Here is a 24,737-nt window from a genome sequence, read left to right as displayed (position 1 = left end):
CCTGACGTAATGAGAAAGCGAAAGTTAGTATTACTGTATTAATCATACAAATGATTCAATATTTGCCCATTCATTGCCTAATTGTTCTGGTATGAAATCAGCGTTTGTGCTAAATACTAGAAGCCACACGTGTCCCATAAACCTGATTCTGTATTGCAGTATACTATAAATGTCCACACAATTTCGAATATAGTAAAAGTAACCAATTACATCCATGCTGTGTTGCTTTTGAACGCGTCTATCAGAACCTCTAACATGCTCACACGTTGAGCAGAGTCCTTTTTTTTAGAAGCTCAGCTAGTCATAAAATTACCCAACTTTTATGGAATCAGAAGGTTAAAAAGAGCCCGCTCGACTCAGATGAATTCGGATGAAATAGGGCTTAGAATGTATAACCCAAATTCTTATTCAAAAACATTAATTATTATCTTTCTATCATACTTGTATGACCGAAATGAAATAACAATGAAATCCACCAGTGGATAGCTCAGTCGGTATAGTGACTGGCTACGGGCTGGACGACCGGGGTTCGATCCCCGACGGGGGCAGAGGATTTTTCCTCTAGCCTCTGCGTCCAGACCGGCTCTGGGGTCCACCCAGACTCCTCTACAATGGGTACCGGGGTCCTTACCCGGGGGTAAAGCCGGCCGGGGCGTGATGCAGACCACTCACCCCCATCTAGTGCCGGGGTCAAGGAAGAGAGGAGCTATACCTGCTCTCCCCCCCAAGCGCCTACATGGCGTATAGTGGGACAAACTTTACTTTACTTTACTTAGTAGTTTAAATTATAGTGCCACTTGTTCATGTGATGTGTCCGTATAGTGTTTGAAATCGTTTGCCCCTCCAACAGCATGTCGTAGATGTTAGCCGGGGGGGGGATTCGCGTCCCAAATTCAAGCCGCGAAGGCACTTAATCCCCGATTATCGTGATTTGCTTTGTAACAAAGTGAGATGCAGAACAGAAACTGTTAAGTACTATATTTGCAGTTCATTTTACTGCAGAAACTCAGGAGTTCTTTCCGCCTTGTGTTCATTTATTCTTGTAAGTCGTGATTCTGAATCGTGCAAATTCACCGATTGTATTCTAGTATATTATTTTGCTGGTCTGTTCTAGAAAAATAATGTATTGCGTCACATTTCAGATGCTATAAAACACGAAATGCAAATATGAATTGGTTTGAAAATAACCCGTGTTTTCAGATAGCTTGTATAAACTCACGTAAAACGTGAACCAAGCCTTCATTGTAATCAGAGGTCCTGTGCCCTAAACACATTCCCTTTCGTTAGCTGAGGTCCTACTTTATATCGCAAATCTCACTTAATGACAACACTTGAAATATATTCTTCTCTGTGTCTGATTTGTGAATTTGTAGGATTTTCGGTTTTCACTGTGGTGCGTCCGAGGTAATCAGGGCGACTCATCGCCCTGATGATGGACGCAGCAAGAACCTCTGAAACGTTGGTAAACTTCTACCAGACTACACGGCGCTACAACCCAGACGACAGCAATGTTCACTGTCAATTAATCTTTGTATGACGTCTGTGATTCTCTAGAATTCATAAGAATTTTATGATACTAGTATCTGGGATGAAAACGCTGTAGGAAACAATTTTTTGGTCATTTTCTTATAGCTTTAATAGATAACACCGTGTGTCTTGTTCATTTTCGCATCTACTTACATACATGCCTCGAGACAGTTTCGAACCCAAGCTTTAGACCACGTGGCTGCTCTGATAGACAAAATTTGTTTAACTTTGCGTAATATGGTACTCAGTGGTGTAATCTCAGGCACGAATGGCATGTACTGTGATGGCGGTTTTAAATCCGATCACTTTTAAGGTTTCTTTGATGGCTTTCACTATTGCACGACGGTCAGTGACGAAATATTATGTTTGCCACAGTCATTTCTGCTACAACGCGATAGTTGGTAATATTTCAGGTTATCACGGCTTCGAGTATGAATTTGGCTGTCTTCTTGAAAGTTACGTTGTGAAATCTGGTAGAAATTACAAGTTTTAGAGGTTATAATTGACTTCATCATCAGGTATCAGGAGATAGTAAGCACCTCAGAAACGTCGGTCAGTTTCTAACTGATTGTGTTTTTTTAATCACACTTATTTCTAAATTTCATCTCTGCAGTTTTTTGTCTCGTTCTTCTGTCTGTTTGATGGCGTTGTGTCCAGAGAAAACGTGTGTAATGAGAAGTGTTCCCCCGCGTTATGTAGAGAACGCGTAGTTAAAACACACGTTATGACAATACGAGGTGCGATCGGAAGGTTTCAAGACTGCGCGTATAAAAACCCGTACACTTATCTCAGGTATTAAATTCATCCATCACCCTCAAAGTAGTTCCCCTGGGAGTGAACACAACGATCCCAGCGCCGCTGCCAATCCTGGAAGCATCCCTGGAAATCTTTCTTTGTCAGCCTGTCAAGCACCATCTGCGATTCTGCCTGAATATCTTCTATCGTCTCAAATCTCCTTCCCTTTAGCTGAATTTTCATCTTTGGGAAGAGGAAGAAGTCACACGGCGAATAAGGAGGGTGCGGGATGACGGCCATGGTGTTTGAGGCCAAAAACTGCCGAACTTTGAGGGCGGTGTGCGCCGGCGCGTTGTCATGATGCGTCGCATGTGGAGTTCTTCCTTTAGAATCAGCTGACAGGTCCCATAGCCTATCCCAACAATGTCGCACAAGTCGTTGATGGTACGACGTCGATCTTCGTGAATGGCCTGCCGAATCTTCGTAACATTTTCGGGCGTTGTGCTCGAAGATGGTCGTCCAGAACGCTCGTCATCATCGACAGAGGTTCGGCCATTTTTAAAACGTGAATGCCACACAAAAGTTTGTGCACGACCCATTGCGGACTCCCCAAATGCTTGCTTTAGCATTTCATAGGTTTCCGTAGCCGTTTTGGCGAGTCTTTGGCTAGAGATTCAGGCAGAATCGCAGATGGTGCTTGACAGGCTGACAAAGAAAGATTTCCAGGGATGCTTCCAGGCTTGACAGCGGCGCTGGGATCGTTGTGTTCACTCCCAGGGGAACTACTTCGAGGGTGATGGATGAATTTAATACCTGAGATAAGTGTACGGGTTTTTATACGCGCAGTCTAGAAACTTTCCGATCGCACCTCGTATAGACCTAAAAAAAAGCATCACTGCCTCAGTGAACTTCGAGTTTTCGTATTTAACATATTTCTGGTACGACTAGTCAGTGGTATACTTTGTAAATTGGAAGAAATTTTTAACCGCGTGTGTTATCATTAAATGTTTCGCATCTGTTATATTTTCCATTGCCTGATGCATTGCGCTTTTAAAAGAACCCGGACTGGAAATGAAAATTTGCTTTGTCATGTCGTACCACGTGTCTGATGGACTCACTGCTCGTTTTTAGATGGTTGCTGATACTTATGTAAGAGGTCCATTCATTCACAGCTAATTTGTGAAGCTCGAATTCTAGAACCAAAGTCAAGCAAGCGTGTTGGGTAATGGCTGAATTGGAGGTCTGTTGCGTGAAGGACGTTCTGCAGTAGCGCTCATAGACAAATAGTTCGCTGCGTCAGTATAAACAAGTCACAATAGATTCGTTTGTGAAAACGGTACGATGAATGGATTTCTGGCATCCAACGATTGTCCTGCCCCGTACACCTTCAAATACTGTAATGTGTAAGTAAAGGGAGACTCGTGCTTAGTTCTGTACTGTCATTCTGGTGTGTTGCTTAAGTCTTTAGAATCTTATTTTGAGTCAATTTTGTTTATACACACTAATTCGTACTGTTATTAAAAACGTTCGTTTTTCGTCGAAGATAAAATTGTACCGGATAAAATATTTCTTAAAATCTTTAAATGCATCAAATTTACTCGAGTAATGGCACAGATTGATGGGTATTGTTTGTGTAATGGCTCTTTGTTGAATCTGTGATGTGTTTACTATGTCTTATGCTGTTCTTGACTGATACATGAATATGAACGAAACGCTTATCTGCCTGACGAAAGTCTGATATGTCAGTGTTGGTCTTCTGGGTTATAAAACCGTGTAACGCACGCATAAACGGTGAAGCTGGAGACAGTATGTTCATCCGAAACGTTGGTATCTGTCTACAAGTCCACGATAATTACAACCTAATGGACTAGCATTAACAACTTTACCGTCGTGAAGACCTCAGGTCCTAATGTTGACTGCAATTCAGAGGTAATTTTAATTAAAGACGAATATCTCCAGAATACGAGGTGCGATCGGAAAGTTTAAAGACTGTGTCAATATAGGGCGAACCGGATGTAGTACGAGCTTCTGCCGCTAGGAGGTGCGGCCTACATTCATAGTGAATCAGTGTGCCAGCCGGCATCATCGAATTAGCATTTGTTTCTTAGTTACGGGCGTTTTGGTAGTGCATTACACCGACCCTCCTGAGATTTCGGAATGGCGTGTGCATCAAATTTTGCCAAAGACTCGCCAAAACGGCTACGGAAACCTATGAAATGCTAAAGCAAGCATTTGGGGAGTCCGCAATGGGTCGTGCACAAACTTTTGTGTGGCATTCACGTTTTAAAAATGGCCGAACCTCTGTCGATGATGACGAGCGTTCTGGACGACCATCTTCGAGCACAACGCCCGAAAATGTTACGAAGATCGACGTCGTACCATCAACGACTTGTGGGACATTGTTGGGATAGGCTATGGGACCTGTCAGCTGATTCTAAAGGAAGAACTCCACATGCGACGCATCATGACAACGCGCCAGCGTCACACCGCCCTCAAAGTTCGGCAGTTTTTGGCCTCAAACACCATGGCCGTCATCCCGCACCCTCCTTATTCGCCGTGTGACTTCTTCCTCTTCCCAAAGATGAAAATTCAGCTAAAGGGAAGGAGATTTGAGACGATAGAAGAGATTCAGGCAGAATCGAAGATGGTGCTTGACAGGCTGACAAAGAAAGATTTCCAGGGATGCTTCCAGGCTTGGCAGCGGCGCTGGGATCGTTGTGTTCACTCCCAGGGGAACTACTTCGAGGGTGATGGATGAATTTAATACCTGAGATAAGTGTACGGGTTTTTATAGGCGCAGTCTAGAAACTTTCCGATCGCACCTCGTATTATATTTTTACGACACATGTATACAGAAATTATACGAACGGAATAAATGGAATTTTGAAAAATTATGTGACCCTGGGAATTGCTGTAAATCGCGAGAAGTATCAGTTACCCCAAAAATTCTGGGCCTGCAGACCATGATGATGATGATGATGATGATGATGGTGGTGGTTTTAATGAAAAAGAATTGTCATCAGCTACGAACACCTTTTTATGACGGAGATATATGCAGTTGACTTGTAAGTCCGTGTTGGCTTTATTAACACTGCGTGGGAATGTAATTTCTACTGAAGTTGTGTTTGTTTAAATCACTTAGTTAAAAGTTTGTTTTTTTTTAAAAAAAACGCTTTGTTATTGCTGTAGTATGTTCTAACCCAGTCACGTTATGGTTCATGTGTTCAGAATTGACCAGATGACATGAGTTCGCGTTTTTATGCCTGCAACTCGGCGATTTCAGCCACGCGATGTGAAATTATTTATGAACGTGACAAATTACGGAAGTATGGATCAATAACGTAGCGTGGTGGTGCGACAGGTGGGGAGTGATTTCTTTGTAAAATTCGACAAAACAAAAATATTGCCACCGATCAGCTCAGGCAGATAAAATGGTACAGAAAATAATCCGTACTTATGTTTTATTCCATTTGTTATCTGTAGATTGTATGAATGTATGTGTGCGTGCGTCTGTATGTATTTTTTTTAAGCTTGTTCGTACTCACAGCATGTGAACTCATGATTTACATCAATCAACTGGATATGTTGATTACTGTTTCGTACAGCTTATTGGATGTTCTCTATGGGTGAGCTTGAAGTAAATTACGCCTTATGGTCACTCAGCAGACTTTTGGATTTCTGAAGACTCCCAGTACTCGTGATTTCCTGCTTGGATATCAAAGTTTTGAATGGATTTTATAGGCATATCATAAGGGGAAATAAGATACTCAGAATTCAAAATGTTTCTAATATCCCACCAGCAAAACAGCTTATTTCCCAGGCTAATTAGCCTGTTGCATTTCCTCTTCGTCTGCAGGTGACTATTTCGTATTCATTTCGTGTTTTACCATTCGTGCTACATGATCTCTAGTCTTGTTTAAATATCGTTAACCCCCACAATTAATTCCATGGCTGAAACATTTGTCTGTCTGATGCACTGCGCGCAGTGATAATTCATTTATGTCGGTATACGACAATGGCCTAACATCTTTGTATTTTAAACTGCGTAGTCATCGTCAGTGATATGCAGATTCTTGAACGGTGAATGGGATTGGTTTATAATTCTAGCTCAGTTTAGACGGTGAAAACACAGATTCATTTCTTTCGGTAAGAAATTAATTTCACGCCGTGATGTTTAATTTTAGGATTGTTAAAGCATAATTTGTGAAATTAAATTTGAATATATTTTTAATATATGTTTTACATGATCAACAGTTGACAATACAATGAAGACTACTCTGTGAAAGTTACCATTTGTCATTTGAGAGTTTTATATGGAAAAAACTACATACATTTAGAATTAATTTTTTTTTTGGGAAATCAATAATAATCTTTCCAGCCTCAGAATAACTGAACTTTTGTTTAACATTTTTATTTTGTGTTAATGCATTTACGTGTGTTTCAGTTTAAGAATATAGTTACAATTATGTGAGTAGTTTAATTTTACAGAAATAAGACAAAAATTAATTGAAAGTAAATTGATTTTACGAGGCGCGTCCCAAAAGTACGTTTCCCACTCGTCCCACAGCTAGCAAACCTTATATTGAGCGAAGCGACTGTGCGTACGTGATAGAGCAATGACGTAGCATGGCGCATGCACTAACGGCACTTCCCGCGTTCTCACAGTAGCATCGTTGCAGCTGTTGAAGACGGAGGTTCTTATTCCAGCTCCCGCCGACTGTGAAGTGCGGTCAGTGATAACGCTAGGCCGCACACGGCTCGACGGACAGCAAGTCTCCTACAGGAGTTCAGCTGGGAGGTGTTTAATCATTCACCCTATAGCCCGGACCTCGCTCCCAGTGATTTCCATCTTTTCCTACACCTCAAGAAATTCCTGTCCGGTCAGCGTCAGCGTTTTGAGAATGACAGAGAGGCGGAGATGGTTGTCACACAGTGGTTCCAATCCCAGGCGGCAGACTTCTACGACACAGGTATTCAAAAGTTGGTCCCACGGTATGACAAATGTCTCAATTCCGGTGGCGAATATGTTGAAAAATAGCTGGACACTTGCTGTATCTGTTGCAATAAATATTTCCATGAAATTGTGTTTTGTTTCTGTAAACGGCCCCAGGGAAACTTACTTTTGGGACACGCCTCGTATTTTTTAAAAAAACACGTATTTTAACACTCGTTTTCTGATAGGCCAATGCAATTATGATATTACCCCTTGTCCGTGTAGGTTTAACTTATAAGTGGCACCATTAATTAAAAATGTCCCATTTTGGATTGTCTTTTACCCAGGAACCTCTGAATTGCTATTACAAGACAGTACATTCGAAACAGACCCTGAACGCATTGCAGAGTCATCCACTAATTGGGTCGCTGGACGCGGTCACACGTTAGATGCTCTTGTTTTGCGCCGTTGAGTTTTCGACTAGCAGTTTATGAGTAAAATTGTTCTCTATCGTGAAACCAGTTAATTGGTGGTATGTCAAAACTCTAGTGGCTTTACCGATAAGTTTAGTGTTTATGAAAGTATCGTAATACGAGGTGCGATGGGAAAGTTTCAAGACTGTGTCAATAGAGGGCGAACCGGATGTAGTACGAGCTTCTGCCGCTAGGGGGTGCGGCCTACATTCATAGTAAATCAGTGTGCCAGCCGGCATCATCGAATTAGCATTTGTTTCTTAGTTACGGGCGTTTTGGTAGTGCATTACACCGACCCTCCTGCGATTTCGGAATGGCGTGTGCATCAAATTTTGCCAAAGACTCGCCAAAACGGCTACGGAAACCTATGAAATGCTAAAGCAAGCATTTGGGGAGTCCGCAATGGGTCGTGCACAAACTTTTGTGTGGCATTCACGTGTTAAAAATGGCCGAACCTCTGTCGATGATGACGAGCGTTCTGGACAGCTGATTCTAAACGAAGAACTCCACATGCGACGCATCCTGTCTGAGGACCAGAAGCAGAATCGACTTCTCGTTTGTCAGGAGCTCAAAGATCTTGCAAGAACCGACCCCAACTTCCTTTCTAAGCTCCGTGTGACTTCTTCCTCTTCCCAAAGATGAAAATTCAGCTAAAGGGAAGGAGACGATAGAAGAGATTCAGGCAGAATCGCAGATGGTGCTTGACAGGCTGACAAAGAAAGATTTCCAGGGATGCTTCCAGGCTTGGCAGCGGCGCTGGGATCGTTGTGTTCACTCCCAGGGGAACTACTTCGAGGGTGATGGATGAATTTAATACCTGAGATAAGTGTACGGGGTTTTATAGGCGCAGTCTTGATACCTTTCGATCGCACCTCGTATCATACTCAGTTCGCAGGTAATTCGAGGTCTTATTCAGGCTCTCTGTAATTCCTAATGCAACATTGTTCTTATCTGCGTGATAACAAAAGTCATAATTAGATTATGTTTGCCCTGTAGTCCGTGGAAGAATCCACTGACAGTAGCCTTTTTATTTGCTATATACCGCCAGTGGATCGTTTGTGTGTCTGCATTAACAAAGTCCTTCCTGAAGGAAAATATGTATTGGAGGTATTCACTGCAAGTTCGAGTACAACGTGTGCTCCATATAGCCGGCCTTCCATTAGGACGTCCTCTTGTTTTAACCTGACGTCACGCAACGTATGGGCCTTTCTTCTGTACATGAAGCCCAGCGCGGAAGATCAGTTTTCCAGTAAATACTTGGCAGAACATCGTTTTGGCACGAAGGAACATTGCATGCCATTCAGGAACTGAATTAACAAATTATAATCCTAGCGGTTAGAACGCTGGCCTTGTAATCCTGGGGTCTCGGTTTCGATTCCCGGCGGTGCCCGAATTTATAACTTGTGTTGGGCAAGGCCGTGGTCTAGGCAACACGGATTTTTCCTCCGTGGCATCCCAACAATTACTCCATTCACACACAGAAGAAGGCAATGGCAAACCACTTCTGGATCATCTGCCAAGAACGTATATGAACAGGTCCCAGTCCGAGAAAAGGATGGAAGGATCCTGTTCATATGGACCTGTCGTCAGACAGAACACTAAATAAAAATAAATCTGAGAAGTCTGTAATTATAGAAACAGACGTTCTACGTCTACTGTCAGATGTCTTGAAGGTTTTTATAGAATGTCATTGTATCAGATGTTTTTTAGTATACGTGAAACTTCTTTGAGTAAATACACTAAAATCCTATAGGAGGATCATTGTTTATGCCGTTTGAAATATCGTAACGAACGAATTTGGAAGGTATGTGTACTCAAGTGGAGTAAAGATTTCCGCTCTTGTTTTATGTCAGGTTAGAGGTAGATGGATATAAGTATCAAAATTTCCATATCTTTTGTGTGAAATTCTTAACAACAAGGATGCTGGCAGTGTGGAGGGTAACACAGGCCCTGGGCTCGCATTTCGTCTGCTGCGAGACGCAGGGCTTACAGGGAATGGAATATTGCGACGCCTTTAGACGCTGGAGAAGCCAACGTACAGGCTGCCAAGTGATCAATACAAACTCCACATCGTGGAATCTTCCTTGCACAAAATATACAGATGTGAGCGTATGGTTACTGAAGTCAACAAATGGCAACAATTTCGCTTCGTTCTTTTAGCTGGGCGTTGGGTCAGATATTGATTGATTTCATTCGATAGATGAATACAGCACAGTTGATGGTATCTGTAATAAAACACAACTAGAGTCCACAGTGTTGTTTTTGTATACTGAAATATTGAAGAGATGTTCAGAGTAATGTTGGAATTTATTAGTGTTTTAGAGTACCCAGGGTCCATGTGAACAAGTTGACATGATATTTGTTTTATTTATTTATTTAGTGTTCTGTCTGGCGACAGGTCCATATGAACAGGATCCTTCCATTCTTTTCTCGGACTGGGACCTGATCATATACGTTCTTGGCAGATGATCCAGAAGTGGTTTGCCATTGCCTTCTTCTGTGTGTGAATGGAGTAATTGTTGGGATGCCACGGAGGAAAACTCCGTGTTGCCTAGACCACGGCCTTGCCCAACACAAGTTATAAATTCGGGCACCGCCTGGAATCGAACCCGAGACCCCAGGATTACAAGGCCAGCGTTCTAACCGCTAGACCACCGTGGCCATCATTTATTTATTTAGTGTTCTGTCTGACGACAGGTCCATATGAACAGGATCCTTCCATCCTTTTCTCGGACTGGGACCTGTTCATATACGTTCTTGGCAGATGATCCAGAAGTGGTTTGCCATTGCCTTCTTCTGTGTGTGAATGGAGTAATTGTTGGGATGCCACGGAGGAAAACTCCGTGTTGCCTAGACCACGGCCTTGAGCAACACAAGTTATAAATTCGGGCACCACCGGGAATTGAACCCGAGACCCCAGGATTACAAGGCCAGCGTTCTAACAGCTAGACCACCTCATGTTATTATTATTTAGTGTTCTGTCTAAGACAGGTCCATATGAACAGGATTCTTCCATCCTTTTCTCGGACTGGGACCTGTTCATATACGTTCTTGGCAGATGATCCAGAAGTGGTTTGCCATTGCCTTCTTCTGTGTGTGAATGGAGTAATTGTTGGGATGCCACGGAGAAACCGGGGAAGCCCCCGGAGGAAAACTCCGTGATGCCTAGACCACGGCCTTGCCCAACACAAGTTATAAATTCGGGCACCGCCGGGAATCGAACCCGAGACCCCAGGATTACAAGGCCAGCGTTCTAACAGCTAGACCACCGTGGCGGGAGATATTTGTTTAGTATGCTTTAAATGCGCACATGAAATTAATTGAAATATTTTAAAATAAATTTATCAGAATTACAAAAGAACTTTCTTACGTGTGTGTCGTCTGTTTTGCCAATAATTAGGCCTGACGCTTAAAAGTTTTTATCAATTTTTGATGTACAGTCATCAAGACAATGTGGCCCGAACCAGTGGGCCTCTGCTATTCGTCATAATACGCAAATGAGTCAAAATTAATAACTGTGTGAATGCTAAATGTATTTGCAATTCTTTTACTGTTAGGGCCTTATCCTACTAATTTTTAACCTTATTTTCCATCTCATTTTGTATAGGTGTATGTCAGTAATTATTAAATAATCTACATTAATACAATTTATTATATTCTTATAGGTTATACTATATCTACAATTCTTATCCACTTCATCGTCTTCAAAGTTGTTAATGGAAATGCATGAAAAAGTGTTACTAGGTTTTCCCAGTACGAGTCATGTATCACTCTGTAAGAACAATAAAATCAGCTTTCTTGTATTATAGCGTTTCCTGCCGAGAGGTATGTAATATTAAGACTATAAATATCGATAAATATTTTCTAAATCAAATCTAAAACTTCTTGACGATGGTGAAGAGTCAATTGAATAAAAATTTACTTGGATATTATCCATCGTCTAGTAATAAAACGTAAAACGACGTTTCGGAGATGAGGCTCTATCTCCGTCTTCAGTGAGTTTTTTTTTGGCTTTATCGTGTTTAATGAATTTTGATTTCTACTGTCTATTCTTTTACGTCCCACGGATGGATGGTGTGGTAATGCCTTTTTATTCCGGGACTTTCACTTTTTTACTTTGTCCGGAGATAGGGATTAGCTTTATCTAGTGGGCCCAACTGAGTAGAAACCTGAAGACGGAGATAGAGCCTCATCTCCGAAACGTCGTTTTACGTTTTATTACTAGACGATGGATAATATCCAAGTAAATTTTTATTCAAATATTTTCTAGTTCATACGGCCTACATAGCTTTGTGGGCTAAGTATGTCTGTTGTCTTTATTAGACACATTATATTAGGAGCTGATAAATACTGTTTTCGAATTACATGTATATGGATTAGTAACGAGTTTTTCTTTAATATTCTAACCTCATTGCCAACCCTGTTACTACCTGCGCGAGCAATATATCGATTCAGTATATCGATATTTATTAATGGAAAATGACTTAGGCTTATATTGTTATGTAACATGTCATGAGATATGGAACTACTCAATTTTTTAAGGACAGAGTTCCAAGTATCGTTTTTCATCAGAGATGACTAATAATTTAAACCTCATGAGACAGCGTCGAGACAACATATACCAAGCTACACTTCAGAAAAGGCTATCAGATTTATTCCCAGCTGAAGTAATTGCGTGTTACCAGTTCTGTTCGCTGAATGATAGGGCAGTTGGCATTCTTATGGAACCTCAAGGTTAATTACCGTATTCAATAAAGCCCACATCTGGCTTCTGTCTCGAGCCAGCTTAACCTAATCCACATCCTCAAAACCTGCTTTTGTAATACGAGTCTATAGTTTCTTCCAATAGAGCCGTCAAAATTATGTGACTCTGCCTGCCTTTTTCCTACCCACGTTATAAGCCAATTCACGAGAGCAGTGGTATTCAACCTTTTTTTGTTCGCGTACCCCCAGATATAATTTCTCTTCAACTTTGTACCCCCAAAGTTGTTGGTGTATAATGCAAGTTATACATAGTATATAATCTACATCTAAAATAAATTAAATAAATTACATTACTGATTATTCAGTGTTTATCATAAAATAATATTTCTTTTAAAATTTCATGTAAACCTCCCCCCCTCCAAGATGTCTTCGCGTACCCCAGGTTGAATACCACTGCACCAGAGCACGTGTTACGATACAAGGTCCTCGTTTCTTACTAAAACTACAAGTTGCTCTTAATTATCATTTGTATATATCGAAGGATTAAAGTAGAGAACATGATATTTTTCTTCAAATATTCAACTTGAACAGAAGTCTTGCTATATAGACTTCAGACTTTATTTTATAATCATGTATAAAATTCACTAATCCAGATGCATTTCCAATAAAACTGAAGTAACTGTTATAAGGAGAGAGAACACAGCAGTGTATTTGCTGTTCGTTATGATTTCATAAGGTAGATGTGCATTCTATAGTGTACCAGTATTAAGTAACATTATAATTACATCAGAGGAGATAAGGTGCCTTGGTTTCGAAATTCTGTATTCTCTTTACTCGCAGCTTCGTCAGCTCTTTTGTTTTAGATTATGGTTAAACAAACTGCATATGTAACATAACGTATTTGCTTACGTACACACACACACACATTTGGAGTGGAAATTGATGGTATTTTTCTTTGCAGATTATTATTATTTAGTGTTCTGTCTGACGACAGGTCCATATGAACAGGATCCTTCCATCCTTTTCTCGGACTGGGACCTGTTCATATACGTTCTTGGCAGATGATCCAGAAGTGGTTTGCCATTGCCTTCTTCTGTGTGTGAATGGAGAAACCGGGGAAGCCCCCGGAGGAAAATTCCGTGTTGCCTAGACCACGGCCTTGCCCAACACAAGTTATAAATTCGAACCCGAGACCCCAGGATTACAAGGCCAGCGTTCTAACCGTTGGACCACCTCATCTTATTATTATTTAGTGTTCTGTCTGACGACAGGTCCATATGAACAGGATCTTTCCATCCTTTTCTCGGACTGGGACCTGTTCATATACGTTCTTGGCAGATGATCCAGAAGTGGTTTGCCATTGCCTTCTTCTGTGTGTTGGGATGCCACGGAGAAACCGGGTAAGCCCCCGGAGGAAAACTGCGTGTTGTCTAGACCACGGCCTTGCCCAACACAAGTTAACACGGATAATTAAATTAACAATAGTGTTAAGAACCTTAAGTTCATCACCAAAGAAGCCTGCCATTTGTCACCACCCTGATCAAATTCAATCAGTTAAAATTATTTAGATCGTTTAGGTGCTTAACAGCATTTATTTTTACATGAACATTGTCATTAACCATGAAAATTTAAATTGTGTTTAAAAAATCATGAGATATGTTAACTACAACTTTTGTCACTTAATTCAACTGAATGTGTACAACTGATAAAAAAAATTAATTTTTAATTTTATAAAGTAATCAGGGTTATTTTATGTCTTTTTCGTTTAGAAGACACCTTTTTTATGTTTTATTTACTTTGTGTAACAGGCATCATACAAGAGGTTTGTAGTCGTCACGTTCGGTAATGAAAAGTTTCCACAAATGAATGTTAACTCTTGTACGTAATTTAAAGAGTTTCGCATTTGACATGCGCAGTTCGTGTGAAAATATGCCAGCTGACATTAGGCGTACTCTAGCTCAGCTGACGTACTGATTTGTGCACGCAATGTTGTACATAATTACAAGCAAATTTCTCCTACACATTATGTTTAACTGTATGACTGTGAGCGACATTATCATTTGCTGTGTTTTGTTCAGCTCTTGGCTGCAAGAGGCAGTCCTTGTCCCACTTGCAAGAAGCATCGTGCTACTATCTGTAATGAAAACATTAGTTCGAATCAGTGTTCAATTACTTCCATTAATTTAATTGTTAATCACATACTGTAATACTATTTTAGGATGTGTTTTGAAAGGTCTACGGGTTGAAGACGTCTAATTACATGCAGGTTTAGAACAATTTACAGAGGTGGACATTTTACGTTTTACTACGCATAAGGAATTTCTATAAGGCCTACCAAATCTGCAATATGTATAACAAGGCTTTGTCAGTTTCTTATAATAATGTTTGTTCATACAATAACAACATTAATAATAATAACCAACAAGTCAAAACAGATAAAACTATTCCAAATAATAAACCAGATATTATAATCCGAAACAAAAATGTAACTTGTCTCTTAATTGATATAGCAATGCCAACTGACAGGAATGTGATTAAGAAGGAAACAGAGAAGACCTTCTCATTGAAATACAGCGAACGTGAAAAGTGAAATCAAAATTAATTCCAATAATTATAGGAGCAACTAGAACTGTCTCCAAGTCACTTAGAAAATATTTGGCCAACATTCCGGGCGAACACGACATCAGGGAACTTCAGAAAACTGTCATTTTAGGAACTTCATACATCATTCGAAAGATTCTGTCGTAAAATATGTAGAAATCTCTAACAATTAAACTATATAATATTATGTAAGACGTTTTAAAAACAAAATGTATTTCGGAAATAGCCACTTCACTATGTACCTCAGGGGCAAGGTTTGTCTCGGGTACATAGAAATAAATACCCTATAAAGTGGTGAATAGATGGAATAATAATAATAATAATAATAATAATAATAATACAATTTTAGTTTCTGTTCATGTGCTTGATAACAACCAAACAAGGCCAATTCCAACCAAGCACAAAACACGAGTATATAGGAACAAACGCAATGCACAAATGACATAAAAGAACAAGAAATATCACACAATAAAGATATATAATCAAATGTACGATATGAAACACACAGAATATGGACCAAGAAGAAAGATTTAAGAACAAGCAATTTCATAAAATAATGATAACTTACTCACCCCTAACTTTTCTAAATGATGAACAGAACTATCACCACTTTATGTGTTATGCCCGTTATGTGATATATTTGTAACGATGGGTTTCAATATGAAATAATATATAAATTACTTATTTTCAAGTTCCCATAAGAAATACGGAGATGAAAGTGTGGTTGTTGGCGGTGGACACAATTAACAAACGACGGTTGACCAAGAATTGAATTCCCAGGAAAACAGTGGACTCTGTAATACGTATTAAGTTGTTGTTATCAGATACTTTACGGTCGAAAAATAGTTCCGTATACCAGGTAAGCAATCGTCTGCTGATTGGCTGTGTAGCTTGTCACGTTTCCTGTCCTCTTACGTCATCTCGCCGGGCGTCCGAGGCCAGACCCCCGATAAAATCGGAAACACCGTTTTAACGAATTGTCTTCGTCGGCGACCGCCACGGTGGTCTAGCGGTCAGAACGCTAGGGTCTCGGGTTCGATTCCCGGTGATGCCCTGATTTATAACTTGTGTTGGGCAAGGCCGTGGTCTAGGCAACACGGAGTTTTCCTCCGTGGCATCCCAACAATTACTCCATTCACACACAGAAGAAGGCAATGGCAAACCACTTCTGGATCATCTGCCAAGAACGTATATGAACAGGTCCCAGTCCGAGAAAAGGATGGAAGGATCCTGTTCATATGGACCTGTCGTCAGACAGAACAATAAATAAATAATAAGATGAGGTGGTCTAGCGGTTAGAACGCTGGCCTTGTAATCCTGGGGTCTCGGGTTCGATTCCCGGCGGTGCCCGAATTTATAACTTGTGTTGGGCAAGGCCGTGGTCTAGGCAACACGGAGTTTTCCTCCGTGGCATCCCAACAATTACTCCATTCACACACAGAATAAGGCAATGGCAAACCACTTCTGGATCATCTGCCAAGAACGTATATGAACAGGTCCCAGTCCGAGAAAAGGATGGAAGGATCCTGTTCATATGGACCTGTCGTCAGACAGAACAATAAATAAATAATAAGATGAGGTGGTCTAGCGGTTAGAACGCTGGCCTTGTAATCCTGGGGTCTCGGGTTCGATTCCCGGCGGTGCCCGAATTTATAACTTGTGTTGGGCAAGGCCGTGGTCTAGGCAACACGGAGTTTTCCTCCGTGGCATCCCAACAATTACTCCGTTCTCATCTTTATCATTGCGGGTGCAATGTGAACTCGCCACCACTGGGCGCACCCTGGGTAACGTCACTGTATTTAAAAAAAAAATTGTCGTCGGCCTACAAATTTCACTTCTGTTTAACATCACCGTCTGTCACAACAAATATCGAGAGGTGCTTTGAAATATTATCAGTGTAATAATTAAATTACACCCTTTTTTGTAGGCTGAAATCGATTTTAGAATTTTCTTTTACTATTGGCACCGAAAGATTGCGAAAAACGGACTGTTTTTAAATCTTTCCGCATGTATCAAATCGAGAATATTTTTCTACGTATCTGCGCAGTGTCTCCCAAGTGGTCTTTTGATTTTACATTTTTCGATTAAAATTACGTATGCATTTCTTATCTGTTCAATGCGCGCTACATGGTGAGCCTTTATTGATTTGATTATCCTAATAATATTTGTAGGATTTGAAGGTTTTCACAGCGGTGAGTCTGAATATTATTGTCATCTGGGTTGTTGCCCCGTGGAAATCTACCAGACTACACGGCGCAATAACCCAGAAGACAGCAATCTTCTAATAATATTTGTTGAGCGATGCAAACTCTGACGTTATCACATTGTAATGATCTTTAACACAAATTAAATTACAGCTTGTAAGACCAAGCCATTAGTTAAAACCGTAATCAGGATAGCGGATATGCAGGCGCTGTAGAAAACGGAAATTAGCTCGGTATTTTTCCAGATTTTGTGCTGTGAACGTTCCGACGTTGGATTTGCTGTTACGGAATTCATTGACACTTCTTGCCGTGTGTACGGACAGTTTGATCCATCAGATGTCGTCATTACCGCTGTCTTATCCTGGCTGCACCCGTCAGAAAACTGGGGCCGTGACACGGACTTCCCATTCATTGAGATTAAATTAACTTGAGGAGGAAAGTTTCGAGATTAGTTCTCCTACAAGTTAAAGTTGGAACAGGCTTTAAAATCGGGAGGAAACTAGTGATTCTATGAAGTAAAACTTTTCGAAATCACTCGAGATTTTGACCTTGAAACTGGATCTTCTGTAAAGTGAGATGGAAAACTTCTCAGTTATTATAGTTTTATTATATAGCATAAACATTGTCTCCTTTGAGGGCACGTTCTCAATAAAGGAATTGATCTAGCTTGGTTATTTGTTCCTTATATTTCTTTAGCATTTTACACTTATATTAGTGGATTATTTGCTTTTATTCAATTCAATTCAATTAATTTATTTACGTGTTTGCCAACAGCAAGAAGCCAATAACAGGCAAACACTGATAATATATACAATAATAATGAAATAATAATGAAAAATATTACACAAACAGATTAACTAAACTTATACATGTACAGTATTAAATGTAACAGCCAATAAAAGACAATCCCAAAATAGAAACAATATTATAAAATAAAAATAAATGAACAAATATAAATGAAAACAAATAATCCACCTAGGGAACAATAATATAAATGTAAAACGTTAAAGAAATATAAAAAACAGATAACCAAGCTAGATCATCCACCAGGACATCTATCTAAATCTTTTCCCTTGTTGAGAACGTGCCCTCAAGGGAGACAATGTTTATGCGAAATACGTTCAAAGATTTACATACGTCATTTGCAGCGATGACGCACCTCGCTGAAGGACTATGTCTTAGCGCACTGCTCGCACTAAAAGTAGAAAATTCTCTTATTTGCCTCGCCGGCACACGTAAACCAACAGCGTCCTTAATGGAATGGCAATTTATATATATATATATATATATATATATATTCATTTATTTTACTTTGTGTATAATATTGTTTTTATTTTGGTTTGCCTGTATTTGACTTATATATTTAATACTGTATATGTTTAGTTAATCTGTTTGTGTAATATTTTTCATTATTATTTAATTATTATTTTATGTATTATCAGTGTTTGCCTGTTAATGGCTTCTTGCTGTTGGCAAACACGTAAAAAAATTAACTGAATTGAATTGAATTATGACTCGTATTAGATCTTTGCAAAACTTGAACATTCTACTGACCGTCTGCTGTATTCTAGTCCTCTTAACGCCATCTTCGGAAATTCTGGTAACGCGTTTAAACCTTTGAATGAAGTATCTTTCTAACAGCTATTAAACCATAATTGTTAAAGTGTAATTACTTTTATATTCTTATGAGGGCATTTCTTTTATCAGCTGGTCTGTGTAATTGTAACAGTTACATGAATTATTTTGTGTTTAGGGAGTAACGTAATATGTATCAGAATTTATTATACAAAGAATTTAATATTACTTTAGCAATGTTAAGGCCGTTGAAAGGGCTGATTTACCACGTGTCTGTTAGAAGTAGAAGGCAACCATCGTCCGTCTCCCATCATCCATTGGGGGCGTCACTATACACAGAGTATCGACAAATTCACCGCTGTGATAACCTCAAAACAGACACAGAGACTGGCATTGTTTGCGCATGTCTCTGCTGAATAATATAGTTCTAACTTACTTTACTGAACATTTGTAGGATTTTATCGTATATTGATTGCTCGAAGCAAGCACTCAGTAAGTAAGGGAATGTAAGACACTTCGTTACTGTCTGACGTTCTAGAGCAGAGATTCTCCGGTCTTTCAACCTGGGGCACATTTGATCTTAATTATCGGCTCGTCGGCTGCAAAGTGGTTGAAATTATGGCAATTCATTAAAGTTTTACGTACTTTGGCGTGCTATTAAAACAAGTTCACGTGTTACTCAGAAGTTTCTTCACGTAATATAATTGCCCTTGTCCGTCAAGCTTTCTGTATTTGTGAACCGTTCGTCCGATCCGGAAAAATTAAAATGATAATTTTGCGGTCGTGACTCTGGTAGCGAGAAATGAAAAATGGTTGCAGTTGTACCTTTGGTGGGGTTTGGCGGAAGTCTGGACTCTGGTAGTAATTTGGCTTCAAAAGCTGTGAAGACGTTTCTACGTTTAATTTATTTAATAACAGTTTTATAAATTTTGTACTTTCAATGCAATTTGAAACGATATTGTTCCAATAAATTGCTGTATTTCTCAACATAAAAATATTTATTCTAGTCAACATTGAAGGGACATACGCTAGGCTTGTCCTTAGATAATTTAACAATGTTTTGGTTGAGTGACGTTTTAACGTCGTGTTTAATTTCTGTTGTTGTAATTCTCAACATTTATAGTTGATCGGCTCGTAGTGTTTATTCTGTAGATATATTTCCTCTCTCTTCCCATCTCTCTTAATTATCATCTCAATTTCTGATAGTAAAAGTACCTTCAAATATAATCAGCTTACTTTTCCTTTCGCATATTTGCTGTTCGTCTCGCGATAATCTCAGTTTTAATAATTAATTATTTGATGACTGAATCCCAGCTACAGGGGCAGCCTTGTTAAGTGGGTTAACAGGCGAATCTGTCGCCATTTTTCACTTAAAATTTTCCTCTTTAACATTCTATTGAGACACTTTCAAATCTAAGCAGAGAAAATAAGAAAGTGGGCCTCAAAGAAGAAAAAGGCAGGACTTTTTTGTACTAATTATTATTATTGTTGTTGTTGAAGAATCAGGCAATGTAGTTGAGATTGCTGAAGGTATTTATAACCTGTTGCTTTCTAGAAGCTTAATTTATTGTCTCAGATTGCGTATCGCGTAGCAGAAAGTAAGAGGGAATAACAATTTATATTGTACTTGAGATAATACAATTTCGTAAACCTGTTCTGTTCATTATTATTTGTTGACGTGAAGTAGCTACACTACTTTGCGTTAATGTCTGCCGGTTTAATTTGTATTGATATGAGAAAGGTTTGTTCATTTGTGGTAGACGTTGAGCCATATATGGACATAATTTATTGTGGCTGCTTGACTGGGTGACGTTGGATCTAACGCAAAGTACAAATTCCGTCACGTTAGTTTATAGATTCTGGTTCACAGTATTTTACTGATTTTTTTTTAGCATACAGAGAAATCTGCTTCACAAAGTGTCGACAGTTCGTGGCTGAATGTCGAGGGATCGACATGAAATCTGAGTATTTTAAACATAAATTCCTTGAGGACTGTTTCACACATACTTAAACCATATGAATGCATCGAATTATAAGTTCAAACACATTACGAGGTGCGATCGGAAAGTTTTGTAGACTGCGCCTATAAAAACCCGTACACTTATCTCAGGTATTAAATTCATCCATCACCCTCGAAGTAGTAACCCTGCGAGTGAACACAACGATCCCAGCGCCGCTGCCAAGCCTGGAAGCATCCCTGGAAATCTTTCTTTGTCAGCCTGTCAAGCACCATCTGCGATTCTGCCTGAATCTCTTCTATCGTCTCAAATCTCCTTCCCTTTAGCTGAATTTTCATATTTGGGAAGAGGAAGAAGTCACACGGCGAATAAGGAGGGTGCGGGATGACGGCCATGGTGTTTGAGGCCAAAAACTGCCGAACTTTGAGGGCGGTGTGCGCTGGAGCGTTGTCATGATGCGTCGCATGTGGAGTTCTTCCTTTAGAATCAGCTGACAGGTCCCATAGCCTATCCCAACAATGTCGCACAAGTCGTTGATGGTACGACGTCGATCTTCGTGAATGGCCTGCCGAATCTTCGTAACATTTTCGGGCGTTGTGCTCGAAGATGGTCGTCCAGAACGCTCGTCATCATCGACAGAGGTTCGGCCATTTTTAAAACGTGAATGCCACACAAAAGTTTGTTCACGACCCATTGCGGACTCCCCAAATGCTTGCTTTAGCATTTCATAGGTTTCCGTAGCCGTTTTGGCGAGTCTTTGGCAAAATTTGATGCACACGCCATTCCGAAATCGCAGGAGGGTCGGTGTAATGCACTACAAAACGCCCGTAACTAAAAAACAAATACTAATTCGATGATGCCGGCTGGCTCACTGATTCACTATGAATGTAGGCCGCACCCCCTAGCGGCAGAAGCTCGTACTACATCCGGTTCGCCCTCTATTGACACAGTCTTGAAACTTTCTGATCGCCCCTCGTATGTGTAGTTTCTGACACCAGGTAGTAGAGCTTTGTAAATTTCAGGAACTTGGTAGAAAAGTATCTAACTTCAAGAAAATTCCAAACTGATACAGTATGAGGCCAATTTTTTTTTATTTGCGAATTTCATGTTGTACCCATCTCATTCTAATCGATACAACTGATTAATAATATTTTCCACACATTTTGTTAAACTCGTGGGTTAAAATGTATTTGTTGGGTGATGAATCATCACAGTAGACTGCTCGTTAATGTTAGAATTACCATTATATCACCATCTACTACTTTGAATTTCAAATCAAATTAATAATAGAAACGGTGCACCACAACTTGAAGTAAAGGACATTAATTAATCTTTTTGTAATAGTTCTACAAATTGAAACTATCCACATACATAGACGTTTAATTTAGTATAGTATTTACGTTACACACGATAAAAATTCCCATGGTGAAATATTTGTTTAATGTTTAATTTAATTTAACATACGTCTGCTTAATAATTATTTGCATATGTTGGAAATGAGTGCGTTTCCTCTCCTGAACAGTTTATTTTTCAATCTTAGTATCTCATTTGACCATTTAGTTTAATTTGTATACTTTATTATAAATAATCATAATTTGTTGTGTCTTCCACAGGTAAGAAACGCGTTCATGGTTCTTCGATCTGTCTTCAGCCATGGAACACCCGCATGCAAGTAACATATCTTAATCTTATATAACTTACATGACAGCTGTAGAAATATAATTTTAATCTATTTTTGACGTAAATACGTCTATATTTTAGGGTCAGTGTCATTCGGCAAAAAGTGTAACGAAAAAGTGGAACTGCGTTGTTATGTTACCTAGGAAACGTTACATTACTCGGCATTGTTGTTACTTAGGAAACATTTCATTACATTACATTACCTTACCTTACCTTACCTTACCTTACCTTACCTTACCTTACCTTACCTTACCTTACCTTACCTTTACATTACCTTACGTTACCTTACATTACATTACTTTACATTACTTTACATTACATTCAGCTACCACAGACCCATCTTAAGCGTAACTAATTCAAGTTAAATAATCAATGTCTTAATAAAACTTATCTCAATTGTAAAGCATGTATAAAGGAAATATTTAGAATAAAGCCAATATATAAACTTCCTTTCCGTATAGACGTATTTACTTCTAATTCTCCGGAACCGTGGTTCCACTATCACTTTTTTAATCGATTTTGTATAACACTGTATATTTGTTATGATCTTGTGTAGTACCACTGTTAAACCCGTTGTTTATCCTGGGTCACAGGCCACACGCACTTGGTGTTTAAGGATCATTAGAATAAAAGCGATGTAGAATGTCATTAATTTATTTTGTAAAATAGGAAAATATTGCGTCGACGTAATATGTAACACTGTAATATTGTACCCAATTTAATAGTATTTTAATAAGTTTCAGTACATTGTCTATAACTTTGGCGGCCCGCGAATCGATAAGCAAGGCTGAATGCGGCTTTAAGTCTGGAGATAGTTTAGAACTCTTACAGTTTTCCGTCTGTAACGTTTTTGGCGTCTGTTGTAAGACCGTCAAAGAAATGTTATCTTCTGTGTAAAACGTTTGGAACCAAAGCGAAAAAGTCTTACCCTTTGCTGTGAAGACGCGAATCTACTGTTAAGTTACACGTTCGGCGTATTTGGGGCCGATTTCTCACTGGAATCGAAAATTCAGCATACACTACGCGTTTTCACAATGATCTACGTGGTTGGAACAGGAATAGGCTGAGTGCCCATGTCCAGTAAGGTCACCCCTCATTTTTGACAAAGGATTGTCCTGTTCCATAGATCGTCTTCAGTTCTTCAAGAAATAATGTTTTCTTTATTTCTTCCTTTGGTTCATTACTAATTTATTTTTTATTATTTAGTGTTCTGTCTGATGACAGGTCCATATGAACAGGATCCTTCCATCCTTTTCTCGGACTGGGACCTGTTCATATACGTTCTTGGCAGATGATCCAGAAGTGGTTTGCCATTGCCTTCTTCTGTGTGTGAATGGAGTAATTGTTGGGATGCCACGGAGGAAAACTCCGTGTTGCCTAGACCACGGCCTTGCCCAACACAAGTTATAAATCCGGGCACCGCCGGGAATCGAACCCGAGACCCCAGGATTACAAGACCAGCGTTCTAACCGCTAGACCACCGTGGCACCATTACTAATACGAAATAAGAAATGTTGCCAATGTTATTAAATAGATGCAATACGTAAACGTCTTTGTAGAGGATTAACGAATGTCAAATAAGGAATTAAAACGAATGTTTTAGGAGACCTTAGTTGTTAACAGTAACCCAGAACCGAACAAAGTAGTTTATAAACAAAGTGTTAAAATGTTAAGGCATAACTTTGATACTATCAGTTTAGAAAACGAAATATATAAAAATACTGGGAGACGGACAAGTATTGCTCAAAGCGACTGTGGTGCATGGAAAGTTCTATCTGGAGGGGGTGGCGGTGTCTATCGGCTGTTGCGTCAGTGGGTTGTCTGCCCCAATGTGCATTGGGACTATTTTTAATGGTCTCGGCTCCTTCGCCCAGAACAATGTCCCAACGGTTTTATTTGAACAGACGTATTTGTTTCAAGATCGTGTTGTGTAATATAACAGAAAAACTAATTCTGTAAAATAAATTTGGTTTTATGCAATCGAAACTCAGTGAAGAGTTCCTAAACTTAGATATTTTTCTTAAATGACAGATGCATTTAATTCCGTATAGAATGATCTGTTGTAACTGAACTAATTCCATTGATCAGAACATACGGAGTTAATAATTGCTCATACAGTCAATTAATTCAGCGTACAAGAGCACCAGAAGATTATAAATTCGTATCCGAGTATCTTAGAACTAAAGTAAAATATTCCTTTTACTTCTTTATCGCAGTAGATTCAACATACTTATTATCTCTGTCGTAACAGAACAATTCAAATACAGCTAAACACCAAATCCTGCCCCTCGCCGTGACCTTACGTAAAGTTTATTTTATTTCCCATGTTATGCATCGTAGTCTGATG

General features: G+C 39.5%; 1 protein-coding gene and 1 long non-coding RNA gene across 3 annotated transcripts in view; one reads left to right on the top strand and one right to left on the bottom strand.

Annotated features, from left to right (window-relative positions):
- tna (Zinc finger MIZ domain-containing protein tonalli) overlaps window positions 1-24,737 on the top strand; it is a 570,512-nt gene that overhangs the window by 117,430 nt on the left and 428,345 nt on the right. The gene's annotated exons all lie outside the window — the stretch shown is intronic.
- On the bottom strand, window positions 13,178-15,753 carry LOC147872683 (uncharacterized). Its single transcript, XR_015536889.1, has 2 exons — window positions 15,546-15,753; window positions 13,178-14,506 (listed from the first exon to the last, which is right to left on the bottom strand). It is a non-coding gene; the product is annotated as an uncharacterized LOC147872683 (long non-coding RNA).

Source organism: Zootermopsis nevadensis, unplaced genomic scaffold (genome assembly GCF_977971745.1).
Source record: "Zootermopsis nevadensis isolate Lab colony 2312 unplaced genomic scaffold, Znev_1.0 Znev_ptg000024l, whole genome shotgun sequence".
NCBI classification, from domain to species: Eukaryota; Metazoa; Arthropoda; class Insecta; order Blattodea; family Termopsidae; genus Zootermopsis; species Zootermopsis nevadensis.
This window is presented reverse-complemented; position numbering and strand designations above follow the sequence as displayed.